Source organism: Onychostoma macrolepis, chromosome 09 (genome assembly GCF_012432095.1).
Source record: "Onychostoma macrolepis isolate SWU-2019 chromosome 09, ASM1243209v1, whole genome shotgun sequence".
NCBI lineage: Eukaryota > Metazoa > Chordata > Actinopteri > Cypriniformes > Cyprinidae > Onychostoma > Onychostoma macrolepis.
Window position 1 is genome coordinate 144,397 of NC_081163.1, and position 23,916 is coordinate 168,312.

The 23,916-nt window shown below is 39.0% G+C and overlaps 1 pseudogene; it reads left to right on the top strand.

The window, feature by feature from the left end:
- The first annotated feature begins 10,179 nt into the window (after positions 1–10,179).
- On the top strand, positions 10,180–21,632 carry LOC131546586 (NACHT, LRR and PYD domains-containing protein 3-like; annotated as a pseudogene).
- The last annotated feature ends 2,284 nt before the right edge of the window (positions 21,633–23,916 follow it).

Genomic DNA, 23,916 nt, shown 5'->3' on the forward strand with positions numbered 1-23,916 from the left:
TTCATTTATTGCTCATATTTTCATCATGCAGACACCGTCAAAGTGAAAATATATAGTGAATTTTATTTGCCATGATATTAGGAATTTGTCTTGTTTCAGATTCACTACAGAAAACACATTAACACAAATACAGTATAACTCTGTATAGAAAAATATGCAATGTAAGAAGATAATATGTAGCAGAGGGTAACACTTTACAGCAACGCCTCATTTAATAACATTAGTTAAAGCATTAATTAACACGAGCTTACAGTGAGCAATAAATTAATTACTACAGTATTTATATTAATAATTGCATTGCTTGTCCTAAAATGTTCAGTTTTTCTTTAATTTTTAACGTTAATTGTCTTTTTCCTTATAACAGGTCTGATGACAGTAACAAAAAACAGAAAGTGACTCCACGATGTCTATGGCGAGTGGAAGACTATTCAGAACACGTCCCACTCTCTGTAAAAGGAAGAGTGATATTTGCTTGTCAGCACGGAAAGAACTACAAGAAGACTCCCACAACAAATGATTTGGTATGTATCGCTACACATCTTGATGCCTTTTTACATTTTTCAGTTTTAATATTTACATTATATTTGAAAAGTGCAAAACACTATTTATGATTTTCAGTTTGTCTTTAACTTGTTGCCTATATTGCTTCTTACCACCAGGTAATTGATTTAAAATCCCAGACCATACAGTGCTATGACTCAGTAGGTCAAAGACATGATGAGATCTGTCACGTGTTGTTGTGAGTGTCTCCATATTTTTGCAGTTGTTTTGTGGTGTTGTGAACTTTTATCTTCTACGAAGCAGAGACCAGGAGACGTTGGGATATCTTTCATCCAGAAGTTACTCTTTATTGAGAACTCGCTGCGCGTCGCTGTAGTCATCCAAGTCTAACTAAAAGCAGTGATACATTGTAGTTTTAAATACATTTAGGGGGCAGTGCTTAGGAGTGAAAACAAAGCACCTGGGTGACGACCTTTAAGCATGCAAATGAGGTATTCAGGTATAGAATCCTGCCCCATTTAACCACTCCTAATCTAATCAGCCTAACTGCCCAAAGATTGGGGCAGGGGCATCAAGAGCAATTACAAACAAAAAGGCAAGAGTCTCCGTCGTCTGGCTCATTAGACTTACAATAAGAGAACAGGAACTGGCAGGGACCTCTTGAATCGTTCATCTGATGTCATCCTCTTCACCATAAATGCTAAATACAATGTATATAACTTCTTCAGTTTGTACACTATTACATTGGAATCTAAATTAAACATTTAAATAAATTTGTAATCCCACAATTCCCCCTTTGAGAGTTCTAATAACTCTCACAAAATACAAATTTAGACACTTAAAAGTTCATTCTTGTAACATGTGATCGTTACAGGCACATAGCACTTGTTCTGTGTTTATTGTCTGTAGGACGAACTGCATGCTGACACAGAAACAAACATGCAGCTCCGTGAAGTTCTTAATAGTCTTTTCTGGTTGGAACTGTCATTTCTCGTGATGGGCGTGAGTCATTTGTTGCATGAAACACTTGATACTAACAGGTTTCCGAACCATGAAGAATTATCTTCAGCCATCAGGTGTAATTTTGCTGAAAGATCAAGAATGTCTTGATCATGTTGCTGGATGACTGAAGTTCTCGTATGTGATTCTCTGCGTTGTGTATTTTTTCTTTGTTCTGTCTTCCGTGACAGTTGGCTCGGCAGTGGGTCTCGTTGTCTTTAGAGGTTGTGGCTTCACACGCAGGTGAGGAGTTCGGTGCGCATGGGTCTTGGAACAGCCATCAAGTGGTATCTGCACAGAGGAAGAAAGAAAACAAAAGACAGCAGTATTTGTTCTAAAGACTACAAACATTAGGGTTGTATCCTCTGTTCAATCTGCGTCTGCTATTGTTGTTCCTTCTTTCCCTATTTCTTAATTCCTGTGACACCTAAAGAACAGTGAGGTGTGGGTGGACTAGTGGATGGGGAAGGCCTATGAGGGTGTGTTCACCACAGGGTTGGCCCCGAAGCCTGTTGCATCCGGTTCTTCCTGCGGCTCCTCACTGGTCCATGTGTCCTAACCTATCCCTGTAGGTGGAGGAACAACTTTACAGTGTGACACATGAGTCCAAGTTTTCCTTCCTGACACAATACTGCAGCTGCTGTAATCAACATCACTTGATGTGGTCCGTACCACTTAGGCTCTAATGGCTTGTTTCTGAACGACTTTATCATGACCCATTGACCTGGGATGATAGTGTGTCCACCTTCTAGTGGAGTCTGCCAACACGACTCAACTCTCTCTGGCACTCTGTACTGCCTTTGTGAGGTTTTCACAGTAAGCGATCAGGGCATCTGAAACAATGTGAACATCAGCATTTCTAAGATCAATTACACCTGGCATCTGCATGGGACGCCCAGTAATAATTTCATGAGGGCTCAGTCCTACTGATCTGTTAGGTGACGCTCTCATACTACACAGTACTGCGGGCAGTGCTTCAACCCATGGTACTCCTTCCTGATGCATTTTGCTTAGCCTGGTTTTGATTGTTCTGTTTGATCGTTCAACCTGTCCTGATGCTTGTGGCCTATAGGGACAGTGAAGGTTCCACTTAATCTTCAACATTCTAGACACTTCCTTGACTACCTGTCCTGTGAAGTGGGTACCTTGATCTGAGTCAATGCAATCTGGTAATCCCCATCTGGGAATGAAATCAGTAACAAGACATTTAACAGTATGTGCAGCTGTAGCACGCCCTGTTGGATAAGCTTCTACCCATCTTGAGAATTTGTCTATTACTACCAAAACGTCAGTTTTTCCTTTACAAGGGGGCAATGATATGTAATCAACTTGCAGGTGACGAAATGGCCCTGGTGGAGCTGGGGTATGTGCTGCTGGTGTGGTGGCTGCTGGTACCTCATTATTTTTCTGACATGTTACACATCTCTTGACTGTTTCAGTGGCTATGTTTCTGAATTTTGGATTCCACCATTGATTTGAGAACCTGTGATTCATCGTTGCTGGACCACTGTGACCCAAATTGTGTATTTGTTGAGCCAAATATGGCAACAGTGATTCGGGAGCAACATACTTTCCCCTTTGGTCCAGCAGCGGATGAATCCACAGTGGCTCCTTTTTCTAACCATGTCCATGCTTCATATAGAGGAACGTCTTTATACAGATCAATGATTGATTCCGGAGGTAGAATTGTCTTCTGTGCTGTACTACCTGAACACACTTGTACAGTTGCATAGAAACAAGCCTGTTTAGCCGCTACATCAGCAAGAGCATTACCTTTAGCTTCCGTAGTATTAGTTGTGAGGTGTGCTTTCACTTTGATCACCGCTAATTTCTTTGGGAGTTTCATGGCAAACATTAAATCTTTCACTAATCCAGCATGCTTAATGGGGATCCAGCAGAAGTTAGAAATTGTCTGGTTTGCCAAATAACACCAAAATCATGAATTACCCCAAAAGCATACCTGGAATCTGTGTAGATATTTGCAACTGATCCTGAAGCTAGCGTGCATGCTCTTGTTAAGGCTACTAGTTCTGCAGCTTGAGCTGAAAATGATCTGGAAGACGACCTGAAGCAACTACTTCAGTGGTGGAAGTTACTGCATATCCTGCTCGTCTGTTACCTTCAATAACTTGAGCTGAACCATCAACAAACAACTCCAATTCTGCGTTCTCTATGGGAGTTTCTGCTATTTCACTTGTCGCTGCATATGTAAGCGTAACACAATCATGAGTCATTTCACCTTCACCCTCTAACACAACTTCAGTCATTGCAGACATCATACATGAGGATGGGTTCGTGACTGGTGCACGCTGTATAACAATGTTCGGGGCTGTGAGAGTTGCTAACCAATTTCCCCAACGGGAGGAGGTGACAGAAGTGACTTTTGCTTGATTCATTAGTGCAGACACTGCGTGAGGGCATTTTACATTTACATTCTGACCTAACACCATTCCTGTAGTTTTATTTACAAAGAATCTTTCAGCTTTGTTGTACATTACCGGGGAATTAAGCACTCACAGCCCTAACAGTTAACACCTGAGCAAACTGCTCCAACAGTTCGGTGAAGCGGGGAGGGGCTGCTTCAGAGTACCAAGTAGACTGAGTAGGAGCTGAGTAAAGCTGTTAATTTCTCCTAATGTCTTTTTGCTTTTCCTACACTCTTTCATCCAGTGTCCAGGTTTACCACAGTAATGACAACTGCTCTCCTTCTTAGGACATTTACGTTTCTGTCGGTTCTCTGTGTTAACCTTAAAGGACGCTGCTGCAATCTTTACTCTGGCTTTAACATCAGAGTCTCTTTCCCAAGTAGCTAACCTGTCCAAGCTGTTTTGCAAGCTTCCAGTGGACCATGTTAGATCTAAGAACGCAAAGCTGATCTGTATTCTGATAAAAGGCCATCAAACCATGTTCGAACTAGTGGTCCTTTGTCATCAAGCACACTTTCAGAATCATCCACTATTCCACTGTAAGTTACAGCTGACTGACAAAACCTTTCAGTGTATTCACTCACAGTTTCTTCTTTCCTTTGCACACAGTTAGTGATTCTGGACCAGTCTATTTTGGGTCCCATGATATTCTTTAGAATTTTCAAAACACCTTCTCTCAAATCACCTTTACTGGCATGTTGTAGTTCAGAAGTAACAGCAGACTCAAAACTGTTGAATTCAGATTCAGTTAGAATTTGTGACATCAGCTGTGTGACTTCTGCTAACGACATGTCGTGAGACGCATTTTGTTGATCAATGCTCTTCTAAATTCAGAAAAATCTGTGCGTGCTGAGGGTAAGCTCTGGGATAGCCTCTCTATATCTTTAGGTCCTAGCGCTTTGGCCACAGTTTGTATTTGGACAACAGAAGAGTTGGGAGCAACACTTTCAATTCCCTCAATTCCCTGAGATCTAACGCCACATACCTTCACTGAATCTACAGGCACATCAATTACTGATTGAGAGCTACATCTCTTTCAAAGAAAGCTTGTAAATCAGGATAATTGTTATCCGGTTGACTAACTTCTTCCACATCAGTTTTTTCTGAAGCTTTGTTGCGGTTCAATTTCTTAGTCAAAGAGGATACTCTAGCTTGAAGCTCATTGTTCTGTTTCTCTAGCTCTGAGTTACGCTGAGACTGTTGTGTAGCTAGTGCTAAACCAAATTCTCTGTGGCAGCAGATAATGCCTTTAACATTGTTCTTGCGAATACATGCTCCTAACACCTTTTTACACTCATCTACAGACCAAGTCTTGTCTGGATGGATCTCATATTTCTGCGTTAGTTCTTGTCTAACTTTCTCAGTGATTATTAGGTTCATTTGTTCCCCTAACAGTGTTTTGAATTCACCATCTGACCACAATGGAGTCGCAAGACCATCCTTTTCTGTTGTTTGAATCAGCCTAGCATTCCTTCTAACCATTTTGTGAGTTTCTTTGTTACCACACAATCAAAAACACTAAAACTTCTCTGATCAACAGAGGGTACACTTGTTAACACAGCTTAACTATTGTTAACTTTGTTACCACACAATCAAAAACACTAAAACTTCTCTGATCAACAGAGGGTACATTTGTTAACACAGCTTAACTATTGTTAACTTTCCAAATTACCAACACTTCACACTTAACTTCCCTGCCTACAAGAACAGAGGATAAACCAAAATTATTAGCATGAAATGCTAAACTTCTCTGTGAAAAGAGGATAAACCAAAATAACTAGCACGTAAATGCCAATCTTCCCTGCCTACACAGAACAGAGGATAAAACAATATTAGCACTTGATGCTAAACTTCCCTGCCTGGACAGAGGGTAACTTCATCTCTAAAAGTTCATTTTTAGAGGAAAACTTAGTTAACCAAACCCTACAGCTGTCTGTTAACTCTTCTCTGACGGCGCAGAGGATAAACAAATTTGTACTGGTCTTAAAGGTTCTTTTGGATTAGAGACAGCACTCACCACAACCTTGGTTGAGAGAAAAATTCAGTCTGGAAATCTTTGTTCAGCTTGAAGTTTTCGCTGGATTCCAAAAGATGCAGTCTGGAAGCAGATCTTTGTTTGAGCTTGAAGTTTTCAAACTGGATTCAGGTGAGGAAGCTGGAACTCTATCCGGGTCACGGCACCATCTGTTGTGAACTTTTATCTTCTACGAAGCAGAGACCAGGAGACGTTGGGATATCTTTCATCCAGAAGTTACTCTTTATTGAGAACTCGCTGCGCGTCGCTGTAGTCATCCAAGTCTAACTAAAAGCAGTGATACATTGTAGTTTTAAATACATTTAGGGGGCAGTGCTTAGGAGTGAAAACAAAGCACCTGGGTGACGACCTTTAAGCATGCAAATGAGGTATTCAGGTATAGAATCCTGCCCCATTTAACCACTCCTAATCTAATCAGCCTAACTGCCCAAAGATTGGGGCAGGGGCATCAAGAGCAATTACAAACAAAAGGCAAGAGTCTCCGTCGTCTGGCTCATTAGACTTACAATAAGAGAACAGGAACTGGCAGGGACCTCTTGAATCGTTCATCTGATGTCATCCTCTTCACCATAAATGCTAAATACAATGTATATAACTTCTTCAGTTTGTACACTATTACATTGGAATCTAAATTAAACATTTAAATAAATTTGTAATCCCACAGTGGTTTGATTGTTCATCTTCTTTGAATATCTGGACGTGCACGTTTTATTTAACAGAAAGTACCTCACAAAGGAGTACAGGGTCAAGAAAGGCTGTCTTGGAGGCTTCCAGGTGGACCGTAGGCCGAATGAGAACTAATGTATGACACCGTTTAATGATTTTTATGGATCTTCTCTGAATTAAGTGTAATTTTAAGGCTACTTGTTCTGCTTAAAATTGTGTCTAGGCAATTCCTAAACAGGTGAATGGAGATGACTGTGGTGTTTTTGCCTGTAAATATGCAGCCTTCCTTTCTCAAGGAATGCCACTCACTTTCAGATAGGTACATGATCAAGCAACAGTAGTTATGTTAACAACATTAATTCTCAAACATTTTATTGTACTTTTCATTTCTGATTTGTCTCTGTTTCTCTGTAGTGTGACATTCCACTGTTCAGGAAAGTCATGGTTTGGGAGATTATACATGAGAAGATCCCGTAAGCCTTCAATCAACCACTTCTTCAAATATCTTCATGTCATGTTCTTTCTGTGTAAATTAAATTGACTATGGAATTATGGATAATTATAAGGGTTTTTTTTGTTGGTTTTTTTACAGGCAAGAGCTGTGGAAAATATTCTGAGATTAATAAAAAAAATGGTCTAACTGCAAATTTGACCTGTGTGATAGGACACATGATTATAATAATATGTTTAATTTATATAGCGCCTTTCCCAAGCTCAAGGACGCTGTACAAAAGCAGAAACAGAATAGACAGTCGATTCACATAATCGTAACAGTCCTTTCACAATCAATTAATCAGAAGTGTACAGTAGACAGTTGCCCAGTTATCTGAAGTTACTGTATATAATATAAAAGGTATGTGACACGAAACCCCTGAGATCAGGACAGGTATTTGAAGTTATAACAGTATAAACGTAATCTGACATGAAACCCCTGAGATCAGGACAGGTATCTGTAGTTACTGTATATAATATAAAAGGTATGCGACACGAAACACCTGAGATCAGGACAGGTATTTGAAGTAAATGGCTTTTCCCCAACTGCGCATGATCGGTGACCTATGCAGATTCTCAAATAGGCCACGCCTACCTGATGATGCAGTTTCGATTACGCCGTTCTGAAACCCCTGGAAAAAAGTGCATCCCTTTGGGGAGTGCGGGAGTTACGTCAGCCTCAGACCGCAAATGGACGCTGGCGAGGCAAGATGTACAAAAGTTTCTCCTTATCTCCCGGTTGTTCCTGGTACGTTTAATAGTGTTCATTTGACTAAAGTTCATCAAATTCTAAGCTGAATGTGTTCTGAATCGATTTTGAGTATGCGTATTTGTATATTATGAGATTTATGTGAGTTTAAGTGAATTTTATCTGACGCACGTGGAGCTAATCAATCGGTGGTTTGTGCAGTGTGTGACGCGGAAAGAGGACAGCGTGGAGAACGTTTTTTTCTGATTAAGTGTCCCAATGTGTTCCAGACTTAATGAATGGAAGTGATGTGAATCCGTCCCTGCCATCTCCCGTGTGAAATTTCTTATGAGCAGATCTGGAACTGCTACATTTATATAAATAAAGTCTTATTTATATTGAAAAGAGAAGTATCTTGTGTTTTGTGCTTATAATTTGATGTCTTAATCGGCCCGATCTTGTTACTGTGCTTATTAATAGTGTTTTCACTATATTTTGGATTTTAATATCCAGTGCAGGAGTACGGCTCGTTCAGTGAATCGCTGCCGACTCAGTGATCAGCCGCAAACAGTGATTCTGTTCAAATCCCCTATAAAATCATAAATGATTCCCTTTGAGCTAAATTAAATTATTTACATATTACCCCTACACTAGCCTACCTTTTTTTTTTTTTTTTTTTAAATTGTAATGCTAGACTACAAGGTTTTGACAAGTATCTTATGCTGCTGTTTAACTAATGTGTCAGATGCTTTTTTTTCTTTCTAACTTCTAACAAACTCTAAATCGTTTTAACAATGCTAGCTCGTCTTGACTTGTTTTACAGCGAACATTACATTACAGTCATTACATTACTCATTTTACGTGTATGTTTGATGTTTTTTCTTGATGTGTGTGAAAAACTTTAGTAAAAACTTCCCTTGAACACCATTTCACAACTTAAAGTTTAAAGCACATAACAATTTCAATGACCCACTCAAAAACACATTTCCCAAAACAGGCATTCCTTGAGATCACTGGGGTGGATGAACCAGATGATCACTTAGACCGGTGGGGGTGGACACGAACATGTGTCCAGTTATGGGTGGGGGGGTTGGAATTTTTCTGACACCCCTCATCAGTCAAACTTTGACACAAAGCACACTACTATCTCTCTAGCCGCGATTAAGACTATTTCTGACGGGCTGTACATGTCTCTCTCTCTCTCTCTCTCTCTCTCTCTCACACTCACACACAAGCCGAGATTAAGATAGCTGATGTGTTGTGTCTCTCTTTCTCTCTCTCTCTCTCTCACACACACACACACACACACACACAATGCGCACAAAACTCCGCATTTGAACAGTCAATAGCAAATACAAACTAATAACAAAACATACTTGCAGTTGCTGATTCAGAAGCTCCAGATTGTCATAGCAAAGTCAGAATTACCTCCTCTCCTAGGTTCACGAAACTGTCGTTCATAGAATGCGTTGCTGTTCTGTTGTAAGTAATCTTAACGATTTCTAAATGCATCTACTTTCAGAAGGCCAAATAAAGTGCTTTTGCTTTTGCATAGAAACACTCAGCTTCTCCCTGACACAGCTGCATCAACACTACTGCAGTTACTGAAACCACGCCTTACGCAAATATTTCCACATAGTGACTTAGACATGTGGGGGCGTGTTTGAACGAGCTGTTTTAGGGGGCATGGCAGAGTCTTAACTTTGATAAAGAATGTCTCTTTGGTTTTGAGACTTTAGTCTTTGTAACTTCAGGGATCTTATCTATGAACAATCAGCTTGTAACACTCCAAAGAGAAAGGAAAACTTGAAATCGCATCATATGACCCCTTTAACCTTATGATTTTGGGGTTTTATGAAGTGTTTTATCACCACAAATTTGAGATAAGAGGGAATGTTTTTTTGGAAATTCATAGTTTATGGGATGTTGCAAAGCAGTTAACACTTTTGTGTTTATTCAGATGAAGTCTGAGCATTGAAACATATGCAACTAATATTATTTAATAAATAATATTTAGCTCCTTTTTTGTAGACATGCTTTTTTCATGATTTTGTATGCTAAAACCTGTACGTTATTTGAACTAATGATTTGATATCACAAACATTTTCCCGCTGTGTGTGGAGTTTAAAGACGCTCCCTCATGCACTACAGGTGAATATCCAGAGAATATTGCAGCAAAATCGAAAACAAATTTCTAAAAAATAACTTGAAGTTTGATCTGATGTATTTAATACTATGCTAGTTTAATGTCTGTAATCGTTCATTCAGGAAAAATGGATCAAACACCAGATGAGGCTTGAGATCACGTGCGGGAAGTGAAACATCATCATTGTTTTCCGCTCCACAAATAAAAAGTGAAAGTAAATGTTTAGAGTTGATGTTTCTCCATTTAAACAGCCAGAATCGATTCTATATGGATTATCAGGGTTTCATAGGAGCCTTTATAAAAGCTAAGCCATGATTTTACGTGTAGCTGCTTCATAGAAAGACGGTGGATTTTGTGAATCTGTGTAAATAATGTGAGTGCTGATGATCAGCTTTACAGTGACTTCCGCATTCATATTTTCTCTAAAGGACGTACATTTTATATGTTTTCTTTTGTGAGCAGATGATCGTGGTTTGATTGGTGTTTGGTGTTGTCTGTGGTTTATTTGATCATTTGTTAACACACGACTAACATTGTGTTTCAGAGTGAACGCCGCGTCTCATGATTTGTTTCTCTCAGGATCCGTTCAGATGAATTATTGTGTTTGTTTGTCATTTCCATTCAGAGTCAGTGCTGGAGATCTGATTCTGTTTCATCATGGATCACACACAAACATCCTCAGATGAAGAGTTTTCTCCAGGATGCAGGTACTTTGAATAAACACTGTATTAAATCACCTTGAATGATGGGAGTCTCATCGTACTGTATCTGGAGGATTTTAAGTTAAAATGAATATTTTATTTTAAAATATGTCAAAAAGCTTCCTTATGGAGTGTTTTTGATGAAAAATACTTAAAAGATTATGATGATCATCATAAAGGATTAAATCTGTTTTGTTATAGTCCAGTTCATCAGAAGAGATCAGAAGCAGAGTCCAGCTGTGTGTCTATGAAGAGTGAGGAGTCTTTGAGACATCCAATACATTTTAAGAGTGAAGATACAAAGACTGATCTCAGGTACGTTTTTAGATAAATATTATTATAGCATGTCATTTTGTATTATCAAAATAATGTATTTTGTACAATATAGGATACATTCTTCTCCTACATTGCTAATAGATATTTTTATCTTTATCTGATAATTTCAAATTCAAAAAGCTTTATTGTTTGTCCCCAAGGGGGGTAGAAAATTGTCTTTAGACAAAAGGCTCAAAAACACAAACAATACAAACAATCATCACAGCAACACATTACATACATCCCCTAAAAAAACTCACACAACTATATTTATATATAAATTCATTTTAAAATACTATTTAAAATACCAATCGCAGCTGGGATAAAGGTCTTCTTATACTTGGCCCTTTCCACTAAAGGCACTTTATACCGTCTGCCTGGAGGAAGTAACTGGAAGGAACTATACAGAGGATGAGAAGATCTCCCACAATAACAAAGGCTTTCCTTTTTAATGCCACAGTAAAAAGATCATTAAGAGGTGTTTGTCTCTCTCCAATTATTTTACTCGCCACATTTATAATCCTTAAAAGTTTGTTTTTGCTTTTAACAGAAAGACTTGAACCAGGACACAATATTAAAAGTAAGAACAGATTCAATAAGTGATTTATATACAACAATCAAAATGTCCTTTTCGATGTTAAAACTCCTCGGTTTTCTCAATAACCCTACACATTGATAAGCCTTTTTAAAAACATTATCTGAATGCTTATCAAATGAAAATTGAGAATCAATCTCTGTACCTACATATTTAAAAGACCCCACCTGTTCAACTTCCTCTCCATTAACTAACAAAGGTTCACAAAGTGCTAGTACACTATTAGCCCCACAACACATTTCTTTGGTTTTACTAATATTAAGCAAAGAACTCTCCTCTGGTTAACAAAATTAAGGTAAGTATCTAATGACTGAATATCCTTTACACATATTTTACATATTTTTGTTTATATAAATAGAAAATAAAATTGGTGATAAAACACACCCCTGTGGAAGGCACGTGTTTAAAACCACATTCTCCGACTTTTTTCCATTTACCTATACATGCTGTGGACGGTTCCGTAAAAAACTGTTAATCCATAAAATAAGAGTTTGGTGCACCTGCAACTCCTCCAGCTGCCTCAAAAGAATATTTATGTTCACAGTATTAAAAACGGATGAACAATCCATGAATAAAATCCTAACACAACAATCTGCCGTATCCAGGTACTTTCCAGCTTTATCCGTTAGAGTGAGGGTGGTATCTTCAACTCCACACCCAACTCAGACTGCAGAGGATCCAATTTTCCAATCATTGCTTGGGAGAGTTGTTGACAAACTACTCTCTCCATACACTTACAGAGCACAGATGTTAAAGCCACTGGTCTATAGACAATAAGAACCTTAGCATGTGCCTTTTTTGGCAGATAAATAATGGTACTCTCTTTCCAGGCCTGAGTGTTTCACAGGAATAACACTGTGTACACAAAAGTCCACATACCCAGAAATGGAAGCATTTAACATATCAACATCATTTTCACAGTCCTTTAAAAATACATTCCAATCTGTAACTTCTAAACATCCTTTTAGTGTTTCAATGGAATCAAAGTCCCATACCTGAAAAGACCTGGTTTGCACTTTCTCTTGTCTTTTAGCTTTTGGCCATGAAGCCGAAACTGTTTGTAAAACAAACACCAGCAGGCCCAGAATTATCCAAAAATCAGCCATCATGTATAAAAGACGAAATGTAAAATAAATAAAAACACTTAAAACAAACATAGAGCCTGAGTCACGAGTCGCACTAACAGCATTGCACCCTGGAAGTCATAAAGGATTAAATCTGTTTTATTATAGTTCATTTCAGCAGAAGAGATCAGAAGCAGAGCCCAGCTGTGTGTCTCTGAGGAGTGACGGGTCTATGAGACATAAATTACATTTTAAGAGTGGAGATACAAATACTGATCTCAGGTACGTTTTTATATAAGGATAATTTGGTGGAATATGGTAATTCAAAGGATTGACTTTATTCTCTCTCTGTTATAGTTCAGATCATCAGAAGAGATCAGAAGCAGAGTCCAGCTGTGTGTCTCTGAGGAGTGAAGCGTCTATGAATCGTCCAGTAGATTATAAGAGAGAAGATACAAAGACAGATCTCAGGTCTAATATATCTGTAAAAGATTATTTGATTATGATACAGAATACATAAAAGACACTGTGCTTATTTAATAATGCAGTATTTTAATTTTACAGGCATGAAGTCCTCAACAGGTTTAGATCAAATCTGATGAAGAGGTTTGAGCGTCTGTATGAGGGAACAGCGACGCAGAAAAACCCAACACTCCTGAATGAGATCTACACAGAGCTCTACATCACAGAGAGTGAGAGTGGAGAGATCAGTAATGAGCATGAGGTGAGACAGATTGAGACACAATCCAGGAGAGCAGCAACAGAGGACACAGCCATCAAATGCAGTGACATCTTTAGACCTTTACCTGGACAAGACAAAGCCATCAGGACTGTGCTGACAAAGGGAGTCGCTGGCATTGGAAAAACAGTCTCTGTGCAGAAGTTGATCCTGGACTGGGCTGAAGGGAAAGAAAATCAGGACGTCCAGCTCATATTTCCACTGCCTTTCAGAGAAATCAACTTGATGCAGGACAAAACACTCAGTCTTTCAGATCTTCTCCATGTCTTTTTCCCTGAGACTAAAGAAATGGAAATATCCCGTGATGAATATAAAGTGTTGTTCATCTTTGATGGTCTGGATGAGTGTCGTCTGTCTCTGAACTTTAAGAGTAAATTGAAACTGTGTAATATATCTGAATCAGCCTCAGTGGACGTGCTGCTGATGAACCTGATTGTGGGAATCTGCTTCCTCTGCTCTCATCTGGATCACCTCCAGACCAGCAGCAGCTGATCTCGTCCTCTGAGTGTGTCCATCGAGTGACAGAGGTACGAGGCTTCAATGAGCCACAGAAGCAGGAATACTTCAGGAAGAGAATCAGTGATCAGAGTCTGGCCAATACAATCATCTCACACCTGAAGTCATCAAGGAGCCTCTACATCATGTGCCACATCCCAGTGTTCTGCTGGATCTCAGCCGCTGTTCTGGAGAAGATGTTGAGTCCAGCAGAGAGTGGAGAGATTCCCAAGACTCTCACTCAAATGTACACACGCTTCCTGATCCTTCAGACCAACATCAAACATGAGAAGGACTATGAGAAGAAGGTAACAGATGAAGACATGATCCTCAAACTGGGGAAAGTGGCTTTTAAGCAACTTGTGAAAGGCAACCTGATCTTCTATGAGGAAGACCTGAGAGAGTGTGGCATTGATGTGACAGAAGCATCAGTGTACTCAGGATTGTGCACTCAGATCTTCAGAGAGGAGTTGGGCTTGTATCAGGGGAAAGTCTTCTGCTTTGTTCATCTGAGCATTCAGGAACATCTAGCAGCTCTATATGTGCACCTCTCCTGTACAAACAACAACATAAATGTGTTTGACCAGAGTTTGTGGTCTACAGTTAAGGACTGGTTTCAACTCAATTCATCAGAACATGTTTCATTATCTGAGCTGCATCAGAGAGCTGTGGATGAGGCTCTACGGAGTAAAAATGGACATCTGGATCTTTTCCTGCGGTTCCTTCTGGGTTTGTCAGTGGAGTCTCATCAGATTCTCCTACAACGAATAATGACACTGAAAAGAAGCAGATCTGACAGCAATGAGAAAACAGTTGAGTACATCAAGATGAAGATCAGGATCATTGACTCTCCAGAGAAATCCATCAATCTGTTCCACTGTCTGAATGAACTGGGTGATCGTTCACTAGTGGAGGAAATACAACAGTATCTGACATCTGGAAGAATAAAGGAAGCCAAACTCTCTTCATCTCAGTGGTCAGCTTTAGTTTTTGTGTTGTTGACATCAGAAGAGGAACTGAATGAGTTTTGTCTTGATAAATTTGTTCAAGGAAAGAATAAGGCTGAAAATTTGGAAGTTCTTCAGAAGCTGCTGCCTGTGATTAAAGAATCCAGATCAGTTCAGTAAGTATCACTGAGAACAATCACTTCACTGTTAAAACATTAAGAAAATCAAAGTTAAAAGCTTCAGTGCTGCAGATGTTTTCCAGAGTTTAGTGGTTAGTATTTTGATGTGTTTTATATCAAATCAGTGACTTTGTAAGATTCAGAGACAGAGAAGTGGCAGATGAATAAATTATTTGTCTTTGTCAATAATTAAAAATGTCTTTGCAAAAAAAGGAATTTAAGTAGGCTAATTGTATTTTTTAAAGGGGTCATGAACTGCCTCTGTTTATTATTTTGTACTGTTCTCCTCAGAGATAGTCCACTTATAATGTTGTCAAGATTTTTACATCAAAAACATAATTTAGAAGTAATAAGCTATTTTCTGCCCTGTTTTTGACCCCCTCATCAGAACGTTCTGTTTGAAGGCATGGAGGATTGTAGATTCAGAAGTAAACACCACTGCTGTGATTGGCTAATAGTTGTGTGTTTGACAGTCTACGTTCTTCACAGATGGACGCTGCTGTGATTTAGGTCAAAAACACATAAATAACTCAATACATATCAAACGATCTGTAAGAAGAGACAAAGCAATAGTGATCATGTAATAAAAACAGTTACTCACACTTGTGTGGTGCCAAATCGGATCCAATATAGTCGACACAACATCGTCTTTTAGTTTTAATTTTTTTTAAATCCCACGTCAAATTGTGCCTTGTTTGTAAACGAATCCGCGGTAAAATGAAGTGAACAAAAGACAGATTCTTACTGACGCGGTCTGGATCTTCATTAAAAATAAAGTTAATTCACTCTTTCCTAACATTGGGATCAGAAGGAAGGCAATGCAAAGACTGTTTTTTCCACAGCTTGGCACTGAACAGCATCTTCTTGTCTTCAGAGCATCTTTATCGTTTGGTTTCTGCATAGACCTGCATGTTTAACTCTCTCTCGTAAACACTGTATGTGTGAGTCGGTGGGCGGGGCTAAACAGGCAGTGATGTTGATCTTCTTCTGTGGAGGCGGAGCTTATCCACACTATTACATCATAGAGTAGAACATTCCACAAGCTGTTGTTTTGGATTCAATAGGAGCTGTTTTTAGACTAACGACAAATTTTGAGTTCTGAAACTTACAGGATGTTTTTATAGTACAATGTTCTCTTATGTCAAAAGATCAAGGGAATCTTGGTTTCTCACTTCATGACCCCTTTAAACTACTGACATTATGCAACAAAGTAATATTATTTATCTTAAAATTATCTTAAATGAGGCTCAAGTTTTTGTTCTGTGACATTTTAGATTGTCATTGTTCTCTACAGGTTGAGTGATTGTGGCGTCACAGATGAAGGTTGTGTTGCTCTGGCTTTAGCTCTGAGATCAAACACCTCACACCTGAGAGAACTGGATCTGACTGGGAATAAAATAGGAAAATCAGTGAATCTGCTCTCTGATGTACTACAAAATCCTGACTGTAAACTGGAGAAACTGTGGTAAGATTATATATGACACACTGAAAAATATTTGTGAAGTAAAAAACAAATCACACAAAAAAGTCAGAAAACACAATGACAAGTTAGATCAAATGTAAAAATTAGGTATTGTTTGTGAATGGAATATTTACTACTGATTGGATGAGACAACTGTCAATCAAGGTACAGAGATACAGAAAGTAAAACATTGTGTGGCTTTGTTTCTTGTACATGTGTGGACTTCTGTGTTCATGTTAAACATGTTTTTGCGTTAGCACAACCTTTAAATGGATTGTCTGTTTACACTAAGTGCTAATAGCCCGTCTTGTTAGCAAAGGCTTGACTGTTAGCAGACAAAATTACTAAAGAAACCAGTCAGGGGTGCGTTTCCCAAACAACGACGTAACTCGCTGATTAACCACCATAGTACGATGCATTGTTTTGGAAACGAACTAGCAAGTTGCGACTGTTTCCCGAACACAGTCGCATCTCCGTCGTTTGAACCACATTGGATCAGCAACATATGACCATTGTTAATGACGTCACACGCATGTGGTGGAGGAATAACTTATGCTATTTACCTGATTAGAGATCTCTAAGATGCTACTGTATTGCACCTACTGACTAATTTACTATTTTTTGTTCCCTGTCATTGTGCTTTATTTGATGTTTGATTAATCGCAGGTTCCCTCATACGTCATACTCTGGGGTTTCCTTAGGTATTTGCACATGCGCACTTTTCAAAAATGGTGATTACAAAGGACGCGCAAAAATACATAATTAAAATGCATTTTATATTTAGATAGAATGGAAGATACAGATAGTACTGGATGTTAGCTTGCTTGTTGTGCCCAAGAGCATATTTATTTAAGCCCATATATCTTATTAACAAGAAACTATGCTTCTAACCACAGGTCGAGAGCTGCAGTTCCAACCACGTAAGTTTGTGACGCTGATTGCGAACGTTCATTTGAACTATGGTTTCGGGAAATACTGAATCGTTGAACTATGCTGGTAACGACGAAACTTGCGACCATAGTTGGCTAACGATGCTTTTGGGAAACGGGATAAGTGTGAGAGTAAGGACAGTGCGCTTTTGAGGCGACCAACCCAAGTACAAATCTGCATTTCTTCTCATTTTTTCCATTGTATATTAGCTCAGAGAGGTGTTTATATTAAAGAAAACTCGGGCTGTAGCTATCGATTATTTTAGTAATCGAGTATTCTACAGATTATTCCGTCGAGTAATCGGATAAGAAGTAATTTTTCTTTATTAAAGAGCAATACTAGATATACAAGAGAAATTAAGATAGGTCTCTTAAAATAAACAATTAGTTTGTTTCCTTTTTAGAAAAATAAATATTTGTACTGCTGAAATTGCATACATTAATTACCGTTAAAATTAAACCCATTTAATGCATTTAATTGCCAAATTACATTCAAAATGCAAATAAAAATATATCAATAAAATAAATAAAACAAAGATAAATCAATTTCACATTACTTTAAAAAAGGTACAAACTAAAACTAAGGCATAAATCAAAATAATAGTAATAAAAATAATAATACCTAAATACTGCAACTTAACTTTCAAGTTTGATCCTAACTAAAGCTCAGCATGACACAAGCCTTTACTGTCTTCTTGGAAGGCTTTGTGGCTTTTGTGAGAGACATTAATCGGTGGACAGGACGGTAACTTGGAACAAGAACAAGAGTCCATATACAATTTCTAAACACATTTTTCTGCAACATGAAATTAGTTATTTGGAGAATAAACCCTCTTAAATGTCTCTCTACATGCTGGTGTGTGTGTGAGTGTGTGTGTGTGCATGTGTGTGTGTGTGTGTGTGTGCGTGTGTGTGCGTATGTGTGTCAGAGAGAGAATAAGACAATCAACATGAATGGCGCTTAGTCTTTCACAAAACATAGCTAACTTAGGGACATCATAACTAGCAACCATATTGATTTACAGTTTTAAATATCCCTGCGTGCCAATGTGCATACTATCCCCCCTATCTGCCCTAAATAGTATTGAACATGACTAATATCAGTGCGTCAGTAATGATGGTCCGTGGAGTACACAGTGTTCTGTGTGTAGTTACAGTAAATGGACTAAACGAAGCCTCGAGATGATTTTTTTGTAATCGAGTTACTCGAGGAATCGTTTCAGCCCTAAAGAAAACATAAGAAAATATTCAAAACGTGGAAATAAAATATCTATTATATATATATACTGTATATATAATTAAAGTTATATGTAGTGTCCTCAGGTTGATCAGATGTTCTGGTGAATCAAACACATGCAGCTCATATTGTTCTCAAACTCAAAAGCGTGAGTCTCTTCCTGCAGCTTCAAGAACAGCTTTACTGATCAGCAGCTTCAGTGTGATTAGGAGCAGGTGTAGCGGGGGCTTTAGGAATACACACAAGTAACCACACTATAAGACAGCATCTGTTTATAATGAAGAGAATCATATAAAGAATATGTTATTACCTACTGTTTTATAAATCACTGCAATACGTTGAGGTGTAAGTACTATCTGCCACAATTTGCACTAAGTATGAATAATATCTCACAGTGTAGCTGATCTCAGGTTTTGCTGTCCTTGTGTTACACACACACACACACACACCACTACTCCATACATATTAATACAGATCAAAATAACAGTATAAAACTGTGTAATGAATAGTGTGATTAAACAGATTTGTATGAATGTCTACATAAAACAGACAATTTGGTTAAAAATACTGACAGTGCGATAAAGAAATATTTATTTTTCTTGAATGAGGCTTTAAATGATTTATGATCATGTTTTTTTGTTCTTTGTCATTTTAAATCTCAGTCCAATGATGCGTCACACATTGATTTGTACTTTCTCTTTATTAATGTATTCACAGCTGAACTGATCTGATCTGAGAGTGAAGAGTGTGTCATTGTTCTCTACAGGTTGAGTGATTGTGGCGTCACAGATGAAGGTTGTGCTGCTCTGGCTTCAGCTCTGAGATCAAACCCCTCACACCTGAGACACCTGAATCTGTCTGAGAATAAAATAAGAGATTTGGGTGTGAAGCGTCTCTGTGCTGTACTGGAGGATCCTCGCTGTAAACTGGAGATACTGTGGTAAGATCATCTCTCTGATAGTCTCATGTATTTGTCTTCAGTAAGATGTGTCCTTTAATGTAAATTCTGACTAGACACTAAATCTCAGCACAAATGACTGAAGATGAAGTTCGTTTCATTCATCTTCATTATATCACATGAGCTCTTGCTCTTGTTTTTGATCCACCAAACATTTACTGGAGTTTCAGTTGCTTCTGCTAGTTTGATTAATACTCCTTCACCTGCCCATATCTGTGTAAGAGTTTATTTTCCTCTTATTTTCCACTTTTTCTAAAATCACATGAGCTCATTGTGTTCTTACCGATGTCATACAGATTTAACCTGAATATTCACATATTAATGTGTGATTTAGTGATTTCTGTTCAGTTTATAAGCTGCCAAACATGACACAATGATGTGTTTGACACAAACTCACAAGAGTTAATAAATGAGATGTAATGGGAAACACGTGGCTCCTGTGAAGTAAATGTCCTCCTGTAGGTGTTTATTAGAGGAGCAAGTGACTGTTTCTCCAGACAGATCCGTCCTTATATCACTATGAAACACTATCTCACATTCAGCTCTGTGTGTCTGTTCAGTCCTGAAGCACATGACAGTTTCAAACAGCAGCATTGAGCATCAACATGCATAAATCTCATTCTATCAGCAGCAGTTTGTGGCAATGCTTGTCATTATATCTCCTCTCCTGCTCTGAGACCAGAGTCAATAACAAACTATAGACACTTCAACTACAATTCACATTGTGTCATTGTTCTCTACAGGTTGAGAGATTGTGGTGTCACAGATGAAGGTTGTGCTGCTCTGGCTTCAGCTCTGAGATCAAACACCTCACACCTGAGAGAACTGAATCTGTTTGAGAATAAACTAGGAGAATCAGTGAAGCTGCTCTCTGATCTGAAACATGATCCACATTATAAACTGGAGACAATATACTATTGTGAGTATATTATTATTTAAATATTTTAAAAGTTTAGTAACAGGCCTCATATGTGTATAATTGGAGAATATAAGATAATAATTCAGCTCCACTTTAGTCTCTGTACTTTAAACTGTTTAATTCTGTGATGATCTGTGAATATTGATATTTTCATCTCTTCCAGTGTCTCTGTGTGTAAATGATAAAGAGAAGGTTGTTAATCATGTACTGTTATTAATCTATGATCAGTTGTTCATATCTCTGGCTGTATTATGAATATACTGTGTTTTTCTGAAATGGATCTGCTGATGTGATGTGACAGCAGTAATGTCTCATACTCATATATGACTGTCTGTGTGTTTTATTGTAGGACTCTCAGTATTTAGACGTCAGTCCAGTTTCCTCAGGATCAGCTGATGGTGAATAAGGAGCCGCTACAGAGACGTCACAGTCACACAATCAACAGAGACTGAAGACACAGGGACACAAAGCATCACACTGCCATGTCTGTCGTCTTTCACTGTCTTGTTTTATAGGTAATGGCCATGAAATTAAGTACAGAATGTTTTTGGATTCACTAGATATTGTCTACAATGTAGATCAGGGGTGTCAAACATATGGCCCATGAAGATGTCCAATCTAACCCTGGGACGATTTGAACAATAATATAAAATACTGTAATAGATAACACATTATTTTGAGAATTAAATAAAAGTGTTACGTATTTGTGTTACGAACTGCTCCAAGACTTGGGCTGAAGATCCAAATGCAGCTATAATAAAAGTAATCCACAATTGTAATCAAAATACCAGGAAAAGGGTCAAAATCACAGGGCAAACAATCCAAACACCATAAACCAAAGCACAAGCAAACAGAGAAATCCAGGAAACCAGGCACAAGATCAAAACCATAACACGAGTAACCAGAGAGAGCTCAGAAATGCAGTGTAACACAAACAAGACTCACAATGAGAGAGTGAAAACACAGGGCTTGTATAGGCAGAGATAGCAAGGGAAATGGCAGGTGTGAATATTCACTACAATATTTTATTTTTAATTTAAAGGGGAACAAATTGCTAATCGTTTATCATTTACTATGGTGGTGGTTGAGGAGAGACCCCCCCCCCACTTGATTGTAAAGCGCTTTGGGTGTACAGCAATACACAATAAAAGTGCTATATAAATGCTTCCTTCCTTCCTTCCTACTATAATATCGTAAATTGTTTTAATGATGTGTGAGGTGACAATATGTAACTCTGCAAAAAACAAAAACACGTCTTGAGAGTCTTTCACTGCAGGACGTCTTATTGACGTCAAATTATTCAAACTGGATCAAAATGTCATCACCAAACATTTCCAAACTTGTTCAAAAGAATCAAAAACGCAACAAAAATTTGTCAAATAGACGCCTCCGAGATGTTAGATTAGATTAGATTCAACTTTATTGTCATTACAAGTACAGGTACAGGGCAACGAAATGCAGTTTAGGTCTAACCAGAAGTGCAATAGCAGCAAGTGCAGTATATACAATGGTTGAATAAGTGTAGGACAAGGATATGTACTGAATATATGTATAAATATATATAGAAAGATGGTTATTAATATAAACAGAATTTACAGGTGAATATGTATAGTGAATAAATATACAGATGGCTATTACTATAAACAGAATTTACAGGTGATATGTACTATCAATATAATATATATACAGATGACTATTACTATAAACAAGGTGTAAAAGTGCAGTGGAAGTGATTGCATATTACAATTAGACATACGGTGCAAAATGTTAATGTAAACATTGATAATGTAAACAACAGTCGGCAGTGCAAATGAGCATAGTCCAATTTAGGTATGGTAGTGCAAGATACAAAAGTAAACAGTTGTTACTGTAATAAAAATTTACATTCAGTAGTGCAAATAAGGCAGATGTGAGGTAGGAGAGAAGAGTTAATAATATATGAGGAAGTGGATCAACGGGGGTTAGAGTTCAGTAAAGAGACAGCTCTGGGGAAGAAACTGTTCTTTAGTCTGCTGGTCCTGGTCCGAGGCACCTGAAACACCTACCGGAGGGCAGGAGAGAAAACAGTCTGTGGGCTGGGTGAGAGGAGTCCTTAAGGATGCTGCGAGCTCGATGCAGACAGCGTTTCCTCTGGATGTGTTCGATGGCAGGTAGTGGAGTCCCTGTGATGCGCTGGGCAGTTTTCACCACCCGCTGTAGTGCCTTGCGCCCGCAACAGAGCAGCTCCCATACCATACTGTGACACAGTTGGTCAGGATGCTTTCTATTGCGCAGCGATAGAAGTTCACCAGGATAGCAGAGGAGAGCTGATTCTTCCTCAGTGTCCTCAGAAAGAAGAGGCGCTGGTGAGCCTTCTTGACCAGGCTGGAGGTGTTGGTTTTCCACAACATGTCCGCCGAGATGTGGATCCCCAGGAACTTGAAACTGGAGACACGCTCAACAGCCATTCCATTGATGTGGATGGTGTCGTGTGTGCCTCTTGACTCCTTCCTGAAGTCCACGATGAGCTCCTTCGTTTTGGTGGTGTTGAGGAGCAGGTTATTTTCAGTGCACCATGTGGCCAGGTGCTGGATCTCCTCCCTATAGGCAGTCCATCGTTGTTACTGATGAGGCCAATCACCGTGGTGTCGTCTGCAAACTTGACGATGGAATTAGATCCATACACAGGCTTGCAGTCAGAGGTGAAGAGGGAGTAGAGAAACGGGCTTAGCACACAGCCCTGTGGTACACCAGTGTTAAGTGTGATGGATGTGGAGCAGGTGAATCCTGATCGAACATTCTGGGGTCTGTTGGTCAGGAAGTCCAAAATCCAGTTACACATTGAGGTATTGATGCCCAGGTCTCCAAGTTTGGCTATTAACTTGGTTGGGATGACAGTGTTGAATGCTGAGCTGAAGTCAACAAACAGCATACGTGCATAAGTGTTCTTATTGTCCAGGTGAGTGAGCACAGAGTGCAGTGCCATGGAAACTGCATCCTCTGTGCTCCTATTGCTACGGTAGGCAAACTGGTGTGAGTCCAATGTGGATGGTAGAGAGTCTTTAGGTGTTCCAGGACCAGCCGCTCAAAGCACTTCATGACGATGGGTGTGAGTGCTACAGGGCGGTAGTCATTAGGGCACCTCGGACTAGAGTGTTTTGGCACTGGCACAATGGAAGTGCATTTAAAGCATGTTGGTACGGCTGCTTGGGCAAGAGACAGGTTGAAAATGTCTGTAAAACCCCAGCGAGCTGCTCCGCACATGCCCTGAGAACACGACCAGGGATGTCGCCTGGTCCAGCAGCCTTGCGCGCTGATCCGCTCAGTGCCTTGCAGACATCTGTGGAGGAGAGTATGATTGGTGGGTGGTCAGCTGAGGGGGTGGAGTGGGTGGGTTTGTAGTCACTGATGGCCTGAATGCCCTGCCACATGCGTCGAGGGTCA